This window comes from Mytilus edulis, chromosome 12 (genome assembly GCF_963676685.1).
Source record: "Mytilus edulis chromosome 12, xbMytEdul2.2, whole genome shotgun sequence".
Classification (NCBI taxonomy): domain Eukaryota; kingdom Metazoa; phylum Mollusca; class Bivalvia; order Mytilida; family Mytilidae; genus Mytilus; species Mytilus edulis.
Genome location: NC_092355.1, coordinates 14,572,775 through 14,589,586, shown reverse-complemented (window position 1 = coordinate 14,589,586; position 16,812 = coordinate 14,572,775). Strand labels below are relative to the sequence as shown.

The 16,812-nt window shown below is 32.0% G+C and overlaps 1 long non-coding RNA gene across 1 annotated transcript; it reads right to left on the bottom strand.

Annotated features, from left to right (window-relative positions):
- Nucleotides 1–432: 432 nt before the first annotated feature.
- LOC139497275 (uncharacterized) lies at nt 433–3,398 on the bottom strand. Its single transcript, XR_011657738.1, has 2 exons — nt 3,144–3,398; nt 433–1,555 (listed from the first exon to the last, which is right to left on the bottom strand). It is a non-coding gene; the product is annotated as an uncharacterized lncRNA (long non-coding RNA).
- Nucleotides 3,399–16,812: the final 13,414 nt, after the last annotated feature.

Sequence of the window (16,812 nt, the reverse complement as noted above, 5' to 3'; positions counted from 1 at the left end):
TATATAGTGACTAAAAAGAAAATCACTTGGTCTACATGGTTTATAGTTTAAGTTATGAAAGTCGTCTCATCAAAATTCATACCCAGTGGTGGATCCAGGGGGAGGGTTCAGGGGGTTGGAACCCCCCTTTTTTGGACGATCATGGAATGGGGACATACAGTTGGAACCCCCCCTTTTGTCTTTGGTTGGGAACCCCCCCCCCCCCCCTTTTTTAAATGGCTGGATTCACCCCTGATACCATATCTCCTTAGGCCAAAAAAAAATTATGTTTGTTTCCAACATGTTCAATGTAGCTTACAGCTTCTGAGAAACAATTCAAACATTGATGACCTTCTGCTGTTGTCTGCTCTGTAGTCGGGTTGTTGTCTTATTGGCACATTCCCCATTTCCAGTCTCTAATTTCATTACGAAGTATCTGAGAAACAAACCTAACCATGTTAACATTGTATTAAACTGAAATAACCTAAATCACTTAAATTATCCATGAAATAAAATTAAGGTCAGGTCAACCTAACCTGATAGACAAGTAGACCTTGCAAGGTACTCATATACAATAAAATGTATCCAATTACATGTAATAAAATGTAACAGTATATTTTACACTCATTCACTGAACCAGCTCTTTTAGGTTTTATAAATGTAAAGCTCTATTAAAAATAGCTTACATCATCACCCCAAGACTGTAATACATATTTCTTGCATATATACAACCAACTTTCATGACTTTCATGTAAGGCGAGACAAAATAAATTGATACTTTGAAGTACATGTATTGTTTAATATGTTCGACTACTACATGTACTAGTATAAAATGCCAGTTTCAGAATGAACAGTAATTTAGAAGATTGTCAACATACATGTAGATTCATTCAGACTATTTGAACTACAAATGTATACAGCAAGCTGTCATTTGACTCTAAGTCCAACCAACAACCGTGCCAGGGCTGTAAAGCTTGTCTAGGTTGGTGAAACTTCCATAATCATGCATATATGACACTAACCAATAGTGACGGACCGTGCCAGACCCTCATGAAAGGTCAAAAAGGTTTAACACTCCCTGGTGGTACATGAAGCCAACAGTAGCAACGCCAGCACAGAAATTCTTATTATATCCAAATTATTATTTTAAATGTATAATTATCCAAGGTGAATTCAGATATATATGATCATGATGAAGCACTTGTAGTATTGACAATGATCATGATGATTGTAAGATAATCACTGAAACTATGAATTTTCATTATTCCAATTTCCTACTTTTTTTCCTATGAATTTCAAGTTTGCTATTTGTTCAATTCACAATTTCCTTTTTGTCCAATCAGAACATCCCATCAACATCATGGCATAATGCTGTTAGCTTTATCAACGTAATTTCCAATTGCAATAAGTAACTCAAAATTATGAATGAATCCACCGTTTCGCAATTTACAGCTACAGAGGTGAGGTACCGTATGAGAGTAATTTAGTGACACTATATATTTCCTATGTATATATGATATATATGCCCCTTCATAATCTTGCTGGGAATCATGCTCAAACCAATGTGATATCTTATCTACAAAAAAAATTTACATTAAGAATTAAGTATTAATAACTTGTATTACATGCGACTTCTATAACATGTATAAAATTAAATAAGTCAATAGCATTAATACTATTTTATATACTACTGTCAATTCAGAAATTAATGTGAGGTTTTTATTATTGCGAAAAATGCGACTGAGTTGTAAACGCAATAATTTAAACGCACATTTTGTGATATTTTATATGAATTAAACAGGATTTTTCACAAAATCGTAAAAATTAAAATCGCATTTAAGTCTAAAATGAAAAATTCGCAATAATTTGCAAGCAATAATTTCTGAATTTACAGTAACTACATGTATTTGATTTGTGATATTTGTAGTAATAATAATTCAACAAATTCTTTTAATAATACTTTTTATTTCAAAATAGAATTTGTAGAATATTACTACATGACAAAGCAATGGTATGCATAGATTATAACATGTTATATTTAAGTTCTACAAAATTTAGAGCAAAACAAATCATTGATTACAATTCAGGGGCGAGTCCAGCCATTTTGAAAACCAGGACAAAGGGGGGTTCCAATTACATGTCCCAATTCAAATGCATTGATCCTCAAAAAGAGAAAGGGTTCCAACCCCTGGAACCCCCCTCTGGATCCGCGCCTGCAATTTAATGAAACATGCCTGGAAAATTATCTTAAATTTCTTATCACAAAAGTGTAAAAAATTGTCGTTAAGGACGCAATGCTGTCACATCATTTGGCATCAGGGCACAATATCAATATACTCTTTTTTTTGCCCCCGGCAATTTAGAGGTTATTGCATATGCAAACCCAAGCCTTGAAGGTATTCATAACAAATATGTGATAAATTATAATTATTGTACATCACCCACCAGTGGCTATATAAATAGGTGCATCATCATTGTAACATACATGTGAAGATTGGTTGGTTATGAGTTATAACAAATCCAGTGACAGATATTTCATGCAAATTTTAGGACGTGACAGTTATCAATACATTATTAAACATACAATAAATATGAATATGTAGGAAATTACTCTAGTCCAAATAATTATGACGTTTGGCAAGGCTATTTAATTTTTTTTCTGGGACGCCTTCCTACAACGTCCTAGGAAGGCGTCCCAGAAAAAAAATAAAATAGCCTTGCCAGACGTCATAATTATTTGGACTAGGGTTACTCCATCAGGGGGTTAGGTCTGGTAATAGGCCCCCCTCCCCTCCCCCCCCCCCCCCAACCAAACCATTGTGAATACACACAATGGTTTAGGCAATAAACAGGTGTGTATCCAGCCCTTTTTAAAAGGGAGGATTTAAACCATAGCTTATATGTACCTTTTTCAAATCATGCATTGATCTTCCAAAAAGGGGGGGGGGGTCCAATCACAGGAATATTTTTTTTTACAAGCCCAAATTCTTACTTTGCCTTTGAACAAGTTACTGTACAAGAATGTGGTGTATTAGAAAGTCAATTCATACCTGTATGCACAAATGTAACAAATGTAAACATCTTTCCTTCAAACTCTTGGCCGGATCAATGAGTATTCTCATGTCTGATAGGCATGTTTTAAAATATTATTCATTTCTACTCACCAATTGTAATTTCCAGCTCAGCTTATATTGTGCTGTAGTGTCCATCTACCATCATGGCATGTCAACGAATTTGTGTAAAATAAATTTGCCATTTGAAGATGCCGACATGCGACAAGTAAAGAGGGTACGGTAACGTTAAATCGTTTACGGGCGTATTTTCCGTTTTTAATCAAACTTGTCAGATTTGATTAATTATCGTCGGAAAATGTCCCTAATGGATAGTAATTCAAATTAAACCAGCTTTATTATGCTGTATTCATGTAATATATGTAACCTGGTCTTCAAATGTACTTCAGGTACACTGGCCTTTTTCTGCTATAATATTCAAACTTTATCTTTTAACAAAGTCTTCTGGTGTGTAATATTTTTTTTTATAAAAGGCTCTCGAATTATAGACTAAGTGAAAAATAAAGATGGAAAGTCAAACGCATGAGTCTGGCAAAAATGAACGGACAATGGCATGACAGTAAACGGAAAACGAGAAAAGACATAGATTCTAGTTATATATATATTTTTTTCCCTGCCTCACTCAAATGCAATGTATATAGCCAACATTAAAAGTTAAATGAATGCATATATTTACAATATTAAAAAATGTTACATCTTAAATTTAATTAAACATAATTATTAAGATCACGCGTTTTCAAGTGTTCACGCACAGGCACTTGTCTCAGAAAAAAAATTTCCTATATACCTTATTATAATAAGGTATATAGGAAATTTTTTGGCACTTGTCTCAGAAAAAAAAAATCCTATATACCTTATTATAATAAGGTATATAGGAAATTTTTTTTCTGAGACAAGTGCCTGTGTGTTCACGGCCGACATCCGTAATTATTTAATACGGGTGTAAAAATGAACTATTGCGTCAACATGACAAATTTTTCACCACCCACGACAGTCTGTAATTGCAAAAACATGTATTGTAATCACTTGTAAACCTTTAATATAAAGGTTCAGGTGCTTACATTCAATGAATAAATGTTATTTCGGCAATCTGTTGAATTTTTTTTAGTCATTTCGCAGCGGTTTGTTCAGCAGTATGACTTTGAGCTATTTTTTAAAATATATACAAAACATGTTAAATAGGATGTAGTAAGAATTCAAATTGAATATTTTTTTTATTTAATTAACATGATTAAAGGGACGTGGTAGACTTTCAGTTAACATAAACCGTCTTCTTTCTAACTTTTATTTTATTTTTAAAAGGGGAGCAACCCCTGATAAACAATGGGAAAGTTTCACTCGTTTTGTGTCCAAATGATTAAAATCTGAACACGACTGGACACGGTATGACAACATCTTGACGTAACTTTGTATCCATGGTCTGTTTTGGTCTGACATGGTCTTAACGGGTCCAAACAACCCGCTAGACGATTCAGTCTTTTCCGTCTTGATACGCCTTAACGAACTGATTTACCTGATGAGGCTATCGATCTGAACGGCGACTAAACGATCTGAAATATCTTGACGAATTTCTCTAGCGGTAAATCCAGTCAATCAAGATGTGATCAGACCAAAATGGCCGTTTCAGACTGAAATCGGGCTTCTAGTGACATGAACATCATGAAGAAGATATAAGAACCTTGTTGAATGTTTTTTTATATATATTAAAAAAGTAAAATATACAATTATAATAGGAGGATATATTTCCTATAATGTTGCTCAGATCAGAAGAACCTGATTTTATACTGTGAAACTTCCAGGAACTAGGTCGCTCTAATATGTGATATGAAGTATGTTGAATTCGTCAGTACAAGTCAGGATAAGGTATAATTTTGACAATGAAATGACTGACACTTAAATTCTATTTGCTATAATTAGCCATTTTTGCCTGAAATTGCAGAATTTAATATAAAAAATACCATGTGAACTGAACAAGAATTTTGTTAAACGATTTGCATGGTCAATTTTAAATCAGGTGATATTATATTAATGTTGCAATACTTTCAGAAGAACGTTACAATAACAATAATATTTGTGTTAAAGAATGCGTTAACGATATGTTTTGATATTTTGTCCAAAATATAGAGGAAAGGCTTCGTTCTACCTAAATGCTAAATTGCATATCAAAGATAAAAATTGGTACAGTGTCATCTCAATTGCACAAAACACATTCCATGTACTATTAATATATTAACTTAAACGATTGCAATGTGTTAAAATAATGGGGTTGGCGTTTGAACCCGAGTAATATAACGGCATTACACAGATTGGTGTTTAAGAACATGTCATTTACGGTGGCCAGGGGGTCTTAATTAAAGTTGATAGAATTTTTTGACAAAATGAAGTTTTTATCATTTTTTTTTTAGACTGTATTAATAAATATGGGTCATCGGATTTTTATTCATGCTATAGGTTGTGCAAAATTGTCAGATTTTGTGTAGATTATGCATTGAAAATCAATTTTTGTTTGATAAAAAGCAAACGTAGTATTACAACTTCAAGATAAAATGTAAGAATATTACATATAAGAATGAAAAATAGTGTCACCAATTTTATTTTCTTGCTACAAATCAAAAAAGGTAAATTCATAACACTTTTTATTTTTAAATTAACCTTATCTGAGTTATCTTCCCTGATATGGCAAAGTGGAAAAAAATCTAATCAGACACGAACAGGGTGTATAGGAAATATTACTACTGTAATTATGATAAAAAACACAATTTTCTATATTTATATCAAAGGTATTTTACATAAATTACATACATCTCTCAAAAATTTGCACATTTCATCAGATATCTAGACCAAAGTTATCTTCCTCTTCAAAATCTAAGATGGAGGACGACACCCGAGCCAGCGTAATAGTGGCTTTAATCAAGTAGTTTAGTTTAAAAAGAAGTGCTTGTCTTTTTGAAATGCAGTAACTGGTGCATTTGAGTATATAACATTTAGGACTTAAACAATAGCCCTTTGCAACCTGGAAAAACAAAACAGATTCAAAATCCAAGATGGAGAAAGACATCAAGTAGTTTGGTTAAAAAAGAAGTACTTATCTTTTTGAAATGCTGTAGCATTCGAGTATATAACATTTAGGCACATGGTTTTTTCTGTTCTTAGAAAATAATTCTTTACAACCTGGAAAAACAGAACAGATTTATGGTTTTGCTTTCTTTCAACACATATGTGGTGCGGGAAGCATCTGTTAACATCTATTTGCTTTTTATTAAGGCATGGTAAAATATGTTGTTTGTCTTCTTTAACTGTGACAATGGCAAATAAATATGAATATAATCACTAAATCTTAGCAATCATTCCAAGTACACCAGACTATTCAGATATTATGAAATTAGAAGATGAAGTATGATGTTCCAACACTAAAACATGTTATCAATTATAGAACACGGTACGGTACTCAAAAATAAGCAACACGTATGACAAAACTTATTTCAAAGCCCCGACATCATAAAATGTAGAATAATTCACCAGGAAAAAAAATAATGCAACGAGGTAACAGTTAGACGATTATATATCCTGGCCTTATTTAGACAGATATTTATCTTAATCTTACAAACGACTCGATAACCATTGATAATTATAGTTATCAAGGAGGTCACGCGATCCGTAACACGACAACAAAGGTAAGTTAATATTATTTGAAATTATTTTTTGTCGATGTATTTTTTTGTAATTTACTATAAAGAGAATCACAAGTGCTGAATGTATTATTTGGTATAGGATCAGTGTCTAGTTAAATGTTATTTAAAGAAGGTGTTTATAAAACATCTCTAGGACAATGTTCAGGGTTTAAAAAAAATGTGTAAATACAGTGTAAGGCAGGGATATTTCCGTATGTTTTTGTTATGTCGAGATTCGACATCTTGTATAAGTACTTTAACATCAGCATGATCTGTTTATTCCAACTCTACAACACCTGTTGTAAACTTTACGTTATTGATTTCAGTAAATTGGGCATCAACTTACCTTTAAGACAGGTATACATTTATATGGGCTAAGTCTACTTCCTTCATCTTTTTATTTAATATGTAATCACGATTTACTATAATTCGCCATGGCGTGTCAGTTTTGTATTCAATCTATAAGTTTGAATGTCCCTCTGGTATCTTTTGCCCCTCTTCAAAATAACAAAAAAAAAAGTACAAAATACTGGTTCTATATCGGTAGTGTCAAAACTGCTCAGTACATGTAGAAGGATTTGTTTATATATATCTGATTCAACATATTTTACATCAATTGCATGATATTCACTTGCAAACATGATTTGTCTTGTCTTTTTTTCAACAACCATTGTGTGAAGAAAGGCATGTAATAGTCTATAATTTTAGGATCATCATACTTGTTATTTTATTTTGCAAAATTTCCGCTCGTGTCGCACGTATTGTTCCCATCACAAGAATGACTGTTTATTGTTTTTCTTCAAATTTTTTTTTCTTCTGCAAAACAGTTCGCATGCCAGATGCTTAATCCACCATTTTCTACATTTGAAAATGTCTGTACCAAGTCAGGAATATGACAGTTCTTGTCCATTCGTTTTTGATGCGTTTTGTTTTTTGATTTTGCCATGTGATTATGGACTTTCCAAATTGATTTTCCTCTAAGTTCAGTATTTTTGTGATTTTACTTTTTTTTCTTCATAAGACTCACTAATTTATCTAGTGCATTTACTTATAAGAAGATGTAGTATGATATAACAATCCGACAAATCTCCATCCAAGTCACACTTTGAAGACATAAACATATGATAGGTAAAAGTACGGCCTTCAACTCAGAGCATTGACTCACACCAAACACCAAACTATAAAGTTGAGCAAAACCTACCTAAACAAATCAATTAAATAGGGAAACCATTGTATGGTGATATAACTTATTACCCAAACATAATTAAGACCTATGGTCTTTTTACTTGAGATCCTTAATTGATTACTTTGAAATTGATCTCAAGGTCATAGCTTAATTTGATGTTCTAGATATTTACCTTTGCTTTTACCTCATATATATACATAATAAAGCCATGATACCTATTGAAATAGGTTTCAAACCATTTAACTTTGAAAAATACAACCGGAAGTGACCTTGTGTGAACCGGAAGTATCTATTTTGTTTACCTGATTAATATAAAAGTATATAGAACCAGATATTTTTGGAATAAGTGTTAAGTAAATATTATCGGAAGTATTATTTTTCAAACCGGAATTAACCAATTGTCTCCCTTATTAACAAACCATACATTTATGGATTCAGCGTACTAAAAGCTATCATTTTAAACTAATCTCACTTCTTTTATACTTAAGTACAGTGTTTTGGTGGAAAGACCTTCAATTGTTCTCTGAACAATTGGTTTTTAATGTATCTCAATTTGATCTAATATTGCGTACACCTACATCTGAATGTGCAACCTCCATAGTGGAAGGCTTTTTCATACTTTAATGATATGACAATTAAAAAAATTGTAAAATGCAAATCAACGTGAACGTTATTAATACATACTTGATGATACGAGTAACACGCTGAATCATTTCATATTAGAACACTTTACATTATTTTTTTTACATCGAAAAAAAAGGAAATAAATATCCGTTTCAAACATTTCAAGAAGTTTATTTATCTTTTCAATATGAAGTTAGTAAAACCTCAAAGTAGATACTGTAGTGTTAAATAGATCATTAAAAGTCAAACTTCAACAGGAATCCTTACAGACAAGCCTTATAATGCCTAAGCCAAAATTCAATTTATCGTACTAGTATTATAAAAAGCGTTGTAGGTTACTATATATGAGGTCTTAAATGATCAACTTCAACTACTGGTAAACCTGTTTATCGATCGAACAATTATCCGAGTAATCGGTTATTCCAAAAATATACTAATAGTAAGTTATAAAAATGCAATCGATTCAATTCTTAAATTGAAGATTATTTCTACTTTGCTTATCCGTATCGTATTTACGTCTCAAAAAAAACCAGGACGTCTTTTTTTTTATTACATTAAATTTGAAGAATGAAGGATATCTACTAGAACTGAAAGCTGTATGTACCGCTTGCTTGTTTACATTACCTGGCATTATAATACACAAACCTCTAAGAGTTGATCTTAGTCGATATTTATCTTGAATCGTTCACTTGGGTGTCCATATTATTTTTATCTGAGCGTCACTTATGAGTTATGTAGACGAAACGCTCGTATCAAATACGCCTGGTACCTTTGATAACTATTTACACCACTGGATCGAGGCCACTTCTAGTTGACGTTTCGCCTTAGAGGCTATTACAAGCTAAGTAGTCGGCACTTTGTTGTTAACATAAAAATCAATTATATCGTAATATTAATAAATTTACTGTCTACAAAATTATGAATACTAGTAATTTAAATTTGAAATACTAAGGATTTTCCTATCCCCGGCAGAGATATCCTGAGTCGTAGTTTTAACATTTTTGGGGAATTTTGGATCCTCAGTGCTCTTCAACATAATACGTGTTCGGATTTCTAACTATTTCGATCTAGGGAACATATATGTATAGTGGTTTGGAAGTTCCTATTAGTCAAAAGCTTTATTTATTTTTTTCTGGAGCATTGTTCCGGTGTTCTCTATCCCCTTTATTTTTTTAAAGTTATTTGTTTTGTTTTTTTATGTTTTGTTTTGCTTTGTTTGCTTTAACAGATTTTTTTGTTGTTTTTTGGTTGTTCTTGTTTGTTCTTGTTGATTTTGGTTTTGTTTTTTTTGTGTTGTTTTTTTTTGGGGGGGGGGGGGGGAGTATGATTGGTATTATAATAGATTTGTAATGGACTTTGAATAGAATTTGAATTAATGCATTAAACATATTTTTTTTTTAAATATATTCTGAGTTAATTGCTATTTGTGTTGATGAGGCAATTTTCGGCCAAAACATTGTAAAAAAGAATTTCTGCAGTAAATATGCAAACATAACAGTATTCATAGTATATGTGTATATGTGTGTATGCCTATCCTAAGTAAGGAGCCTAAAATTTATTGGTTTTGGATGCATTTACATTTCCTGGCCTGTATATCTGACTTTCCTGTATGGCCTTTGCACATTTTTATAGGCCGAATGGTGACCTATAATTGTTAATGTCTGTGTAAATTTGTGTCCGGTGAAGATACATTGGCAATTATAGCACATCTTTACATAAATGTGGCAATATTAAATGCAATAATGTAATTTTCTGGTGATATATATTATTCTGCAAAAATAATGACAATGTAACAAACATTTTCTTCCTTTCCAAATCATTTTCAGAGATGGCACAGGTATTGGCAGTACCAGGTGATGTTAGGCATGGATTTTCGTACATAAGTCAATTCAACCATGACTTCGGCCGTATTACTGGTATTGCAGCTACCATTAAGGGAAACATTTTATTGTGTGATTATGTTAAAAAGAACTTGATATTAGTTGATCCTCTTGGACATTACTTAAACAATCTTGACGTGAATAGTGAACCATATGATGTGTCTGTAACGAGTCAAAATATAGGGTTTATTACACTACCTAACTCAAGATGTATTCTACAAATTGATCCTGACAGAATGGTTGTACTGTTTAAGGCATCTTGCAACGAACTGAATACTACCGTGTTTTGCGTTTCAGCACTTGAAAATACGAGAAAGGGTTTATCAGAGATATTTCTTGGCGTAAACAATGATGGTTGTTTGTATGCAGGTGCTGTATCTTTCGAAAGAATGTAAGTTTACGTGTACAATAAGCTTTCAACATAACGACCTTGTTCTTCTCAAACAAAACTACATATAAAAAATTGCAAGTTCTCGAATTTCTTATCAAATAACTGAACACTCTTTTTTATTCTAAGTCTGTAATTTCAAGAAAACAGTGTGCTCAAATAGCTGTTATGTCTATCTATCAATATTGTAGAAAGTATTCTTATCTTTTATTTAACGAAATCCTCTACTGAAAACTTTATTGGTCATACAAATCAGTGTTCAAACAAGCTCATTTTGGTTTTTTTAGTTCTAGCAGCATCACAGACATAACTCAAAATGGACAAAACATTGGTACACGTGTTGTAAAGTTTCATACAGTGCATAAAGATTCGTTCTTAACATGTAAAGGCGGTCAGAATGATATTACATATTCTTTCCAATCGAAACCTCCAAACAAGATGAACCTGAACAAGATTTATAATTTTCCTACCATGGACACACCAACCGACATATGTTCTGACGACAATGGACACATCTACGTCAGTGGTCAGGGTTCAAATAATATTCACAGATTGATATGGGAATCAAAACAGACTGAAATCCAATGGGTCGGAAGAGGTAAAAGGTATAGTCTTAAAAGGATTATAAAGTATTAGACATTCCATTGGACACAAATCACGGAATAAAGAAACCTGTCTCCTTGTGCTTCAGCAAAGACTACAGTAAATTCTACATTGTTAACGAATGGGGGAAATCAGTTTTGGTGTTTGATGTTGTTTCATAATTGAATAAACATACAATTGTTTTGTTAAAAATAAACTATTCGAAAGCAGCATCAGATGAAATTCGATATTGACACGTTTATATATACCTGTATAGGCTTTTATTTGTTACGGTATATTTGATAATCGAATACAAATACAAATGTTCTGTTTAATATAATAATATATGATTTATGTAAATTGTACTCCACGTTATTCTTTTCTTTATTTGCCATTCGCCAATTCCAGCAAAACCATAGGTGTTATGTATAAACAATAAAATTGAGAAAGGAAATTGTGAATATGTCAAAGCGACAACCACCCGACCATAGAGCAGATAACAGCCGAAGGCAACCAATGGGTCTTCAATGTAGCAAGAATTCCCGCACCCGTAGGTGTCCTTCAGCTAGCAAATCGACATCTAGCAAAGACTTTCCTTTAACACAGGTTGGAAGAGTCTAAGATGAAGAAAGACACATTCAGATATTTGTTCCAGTTAACTGAATAGCAATATTGTGTTATGAAATAGTTACCCATACCCTTTTTCACAATGTTCATCAATTCTTCAAAAAAGTACAAAATGACACACCATTTATCCGGATTGCTTCCAATTGTGCATAAATTACTGATGGATTTCTCATGGATGATCCTTGTTTATTCCAATACATAAATATCGTATGTGTTCTCCCGGTCCTTATTCTTCCCTTCGTTGGGTTATTGGTTATTTTTTATATTCTTGTCATTCGTGTTTGCTTAAGCGCTTTATGTATCTTTATGTTTTACTTCTTTGTTGACATATCTGCTTGTTGCTTGGTGATTTTAAAAGAAAATAAATCAATGTTGAAACCACTGAAGATCAGATTCCTTACGATTGCACTTGGATAATACATGTATGTTTAATAGTACCAAACGTTCTCTCTGTCCTGAAACAATAGTATAAAATCACAACATACAAGGCACTATGTATATCTGTTTTTGTTTTGTTGACCCATCGTTATCAATATAATGTAATTGTTTGCGACTGCAGTCGAAGATTAAGCAGTTTAAAAATATTAAAGTATGCAGTTTACTTTATCACAAGAACTTTCGTCACTTTAAAACAAGATCTTTAATGTATCGTTATTAATCAAAGTTGATGTACAAAACTGTTGTAAGCATTGCGTTTTGTATAACTGTTTATTAGTTAAAGTTTTGTCTCTTTTCCAGGTTTTTCTATGGCCTTTTTTTGCCATTTGTGTCACTTAGTTTTCATATATACTTTTAAGGAATGACTGTTATATGGTTTCTGTCTATGAAGCAAAACTCTCAAAAAATGTAAATCTATAAATAAATGATATCGGTTTTATCATATATATACATATGATATAATAGCGCATTTTAAGACCAAGTTATAAATATTTGTCCTAATCAACATACAAAAAGCAAACAAATAAATTCGAAATTATTGTTCCTATTTGATATCATGCGTTTGCTCGATTGTATCGTGATACGTCTCTTTGAAGATTTTGTATAATTGTCAATAAGACAACAGTCCATCCAAGTCCTAATTTTGTTACGTAATCTATGATAGGTCAAAGTACGGTCTTCAACACGAAGCTTTGGCACACACCGGAAAGGAAGCTTAAAATGCCATTTTATATTTACGTCTTATTTACATGTGTATGTGTTGTCGCAATAAGGCGTCACAGCCAAAATATAAAAAAGCATTTTAAGACATCATAATTATTCAAACTGATTGTTTTTTGCATCTAAACGTTTCATCCTTGTAATAGGCTCTTTATTATTGGCATATGGGTGAATCATCTCAGGAATATGGGTCATGTACCACACTATAACATTTGACCTTAATATGTGATCTCATAAGAGTTATTATCAGTTTTCACGAAAACAAAAATCTTATTTGAAAATCACCATTCATTTGGTTTAACAAGACAATTCCAAACTCTTTATATTGTAAGATATCAATACAATAACTAGAGATTTCCATACTTTTTAACTTTATAATAAGCAACATTTTTGTACGGAAATGATCATTTGAAAAACCCATGATGTTACGTCAATTTACTTTTTAAAATGATTTTTGTTTTACTTTTCTATTGATATTTAGACGATTTTAGTTATAAAATTACTGTAACAACACATTTCTATATTCTTTCTCGGTTTTTTTTTATTTTTCATTTGTTTTAGTTTGATTTTGAATTGTTGAATCTGCTGTTACAATACACGAAAACGTTCAAACAGTTAATCTCCCGATTGTTCTGTGTATCTTCTACGTAGTTTGAAGAGGTTATTCAATACAAGTAAGTTCTATTAAATTTGCACTTAGAAGTTTGAAGGTATAAGTTGCAACAATGTATATAAATAAAATATATATAAGGTAAAATACAAGGCAAACAAAGGCCAGAGGACAAACACAAAAAATGTGGCGGGTTTAAACATGTTTAGTTCCAACCCAAATATATACCTCTAGCCAATGACGAATAAGGAAACACACAGTAATAATCACCGTTAAACTCAGTTAAATGGATTACGATTCCAATCTCAGAATAGGTAACGAAAGTAGCTACACAAAATCACAATGACACATAATTAAAAAAATGCCTACTAGCAGTTAAGGACATGATAGCTCCAGAACTAAATAAAAGTGAATGTAATATTCAATCTTCATCATATGATTTATTTATACTTAAAACTAGAAATATTGATAGGTAAAAGAAGATGTGGTGTGAGTGCCAATAAGACAATTCTCCATCCAAATAACAATTTATAAACTAAACTATTATAGGTACAGGTACGGCCTTTACTCACATCGTAAAAAAGGGCCCAACAAATTACGTGTGTCAAACCAAACTTGATCAAGTCTAATCTATATTGTACACCAGATTTGAAATGTATTGGTATATTAACCAGTTCTGTTTATATACATGTTTGGAAGTGCATGCAAAATATATATAATTCTTGAATAAACTAATAAAAACTGATTTATACATGCTAGATATTGGTAGATTTTGAACATAATTTGTTTGGAAATAACTTCCGAATGATGAAAAAAATCAATCGGAGAAAATACCTTTGTATCTCGATTACCATATACTAAAGGGCCTTTTTAAACTGCAATAAGGTGCACAGGTCTGTTTACGTACTGTACATTTGGGGCAGCAGTACAAGTGTATCTCGGTGCCTTTTGATGGTGTTATAAGTGTGCATCTATAGACTTTGTGTCATGAATGAATACCCGATATAATTTGTTTCTCTTTTGTACTAGTATTCTACGTATTTTGTAACAAAATGAATCATGAGTCAGTTTAGTTTTTTAAATGTATCTATTATATAAATTAATTATCTATCTAAAGTCAGAACTTGTTTGGATTGAGATCAAATGTATACAAATAAATTTTATGACGATAGTTTGTCACGCATTTTTAATGTTTTATTGCTGAACTATTTATACTTTCAAAAAAAAAAATCCCCAGGTAATGTGAATCAGTTCTATTTATAATGTCTGAACTCGAGAATTATTAATCGGATGATTAAGATACGTGATCCGAGGTGTTATAATGTAATATTGTAGTAAAATGGAGCCGTGCGATATCGACAAATATGTTGTAAGTATACTATTGTAAATGTATTAACCTTCAGAGCTAAATAGCCTTCAATTCTTCTGACCTATGTGTGCCTATGTGAACTTTCGTAATAACGTACAAGCTACATCTTATTTTCACTTTTGTTCCAAATACATTTTTTTGCTTGGGATTAACTCGTGTAAGGACGTTTTTGTCATCCTATGTAGATGTTATCAATGATGTCAAAAGACAGAATAACAATGGTCTTGAAAAAAGATTTTCACGTGCGGCTGAACTGTTATACAATTGTTAATTCATAGTACATGAAAACCTATAGAAGGTTACGATTGATATCACATACATGTAGATATAAGAAAATGTGGTATGAGTGTCTATTAGATAACTCTCATTTCAAGTCACAATTTATAAAAGTAGACCACTATAGTTCAAAGTACGTTCTTAAACACGGAACTGTGGCTCACACCGAACAACAAGATATAAGAGGCCCCAAATATAAGTAGCGTAAAACCATTCTAATTGGAAAAATGGCCTCATCCTATTCAAAAACCAAAAACACTTTATGAACCAGCATATAACCTTTATTTACAGCAACATCAGCAGATTTAGACGATAATCAGAAAATATGGTTGATTGTTGGCATATGTCTGCACAGCATAATCTCACCAGCCCTGAGGAAATATGTGGCATCAATTTTAACAGCACTTATCCATGAATTGACTCACAAAAATAATATTGATACGCAAATATATCAAGCACATCTTCGAAAATATCCACCAAACGGTTTCTTCCTGAACTATGAGGCTGTTAATAACAACAAAGCAAATTATGTTAGAAACGTTGCACAGTACGACTACACTATCAAGGATGCAGTTGATTTATCTAAGCTATTTCTACAGACACACATGGCACACTATACAGGATTTAATAAAACATGTGACTCATCCGCCTTACTGGGATTAATTTTAAACATTGCCAAGTTTGATCCAATTGTACAATCAGATGCTGATGATGTATGTAAAGTCTTTTTTTTTATTGATGGCCCACAGCTTATGATACACAGAAAATGTCTTAAGCGTCTTTTTGTTTCATGGTATTTTTCTTTCTTTTTTGGTAGGAAAACAAACGGTTTAACTACTAATGAATATGATCCACCGAGTTATACTATATTCTAGGTTTGTTATGAAAATGAACAACACGAGGGGTGTCACATGTAGAGCATGCTTTGCTTGCACCACCAGAGCAATTTAAATAACTCCAAGTTTTTGACTGGGTTTGTGATGCTTAGTCCTTAGTTTACTGTGTTGTGTCTTGGTTACTATCACTTGTCGGTTTGTCTTTTCTTTTTTAGCCATGGCGTTATTTCTAATCTTTGTGATTGAATGTCTCCCTGGTATCTGTTTTTCAAGTAAATTATTAAATTTGATATAAAACAAAATTGTTTTACAAAGGATGGCACGTACGCTAACAGTTTATTGAATATTAATGTTAAAATACAACTGATACACAATGTATATAAGAATATAAGATTAACTATCTCTTGATTCCACACACAATTACAAAACTATAGTCTTACTTTGCATTTGTAACAAACTTAAAGTACAAAATCGTATTTTTACCAAAAATAGTAATTATAATTGTACTTTGTTTTTTATGTTCTTAGAAATAGCCATTCCTAAAGTAAAGCTCAG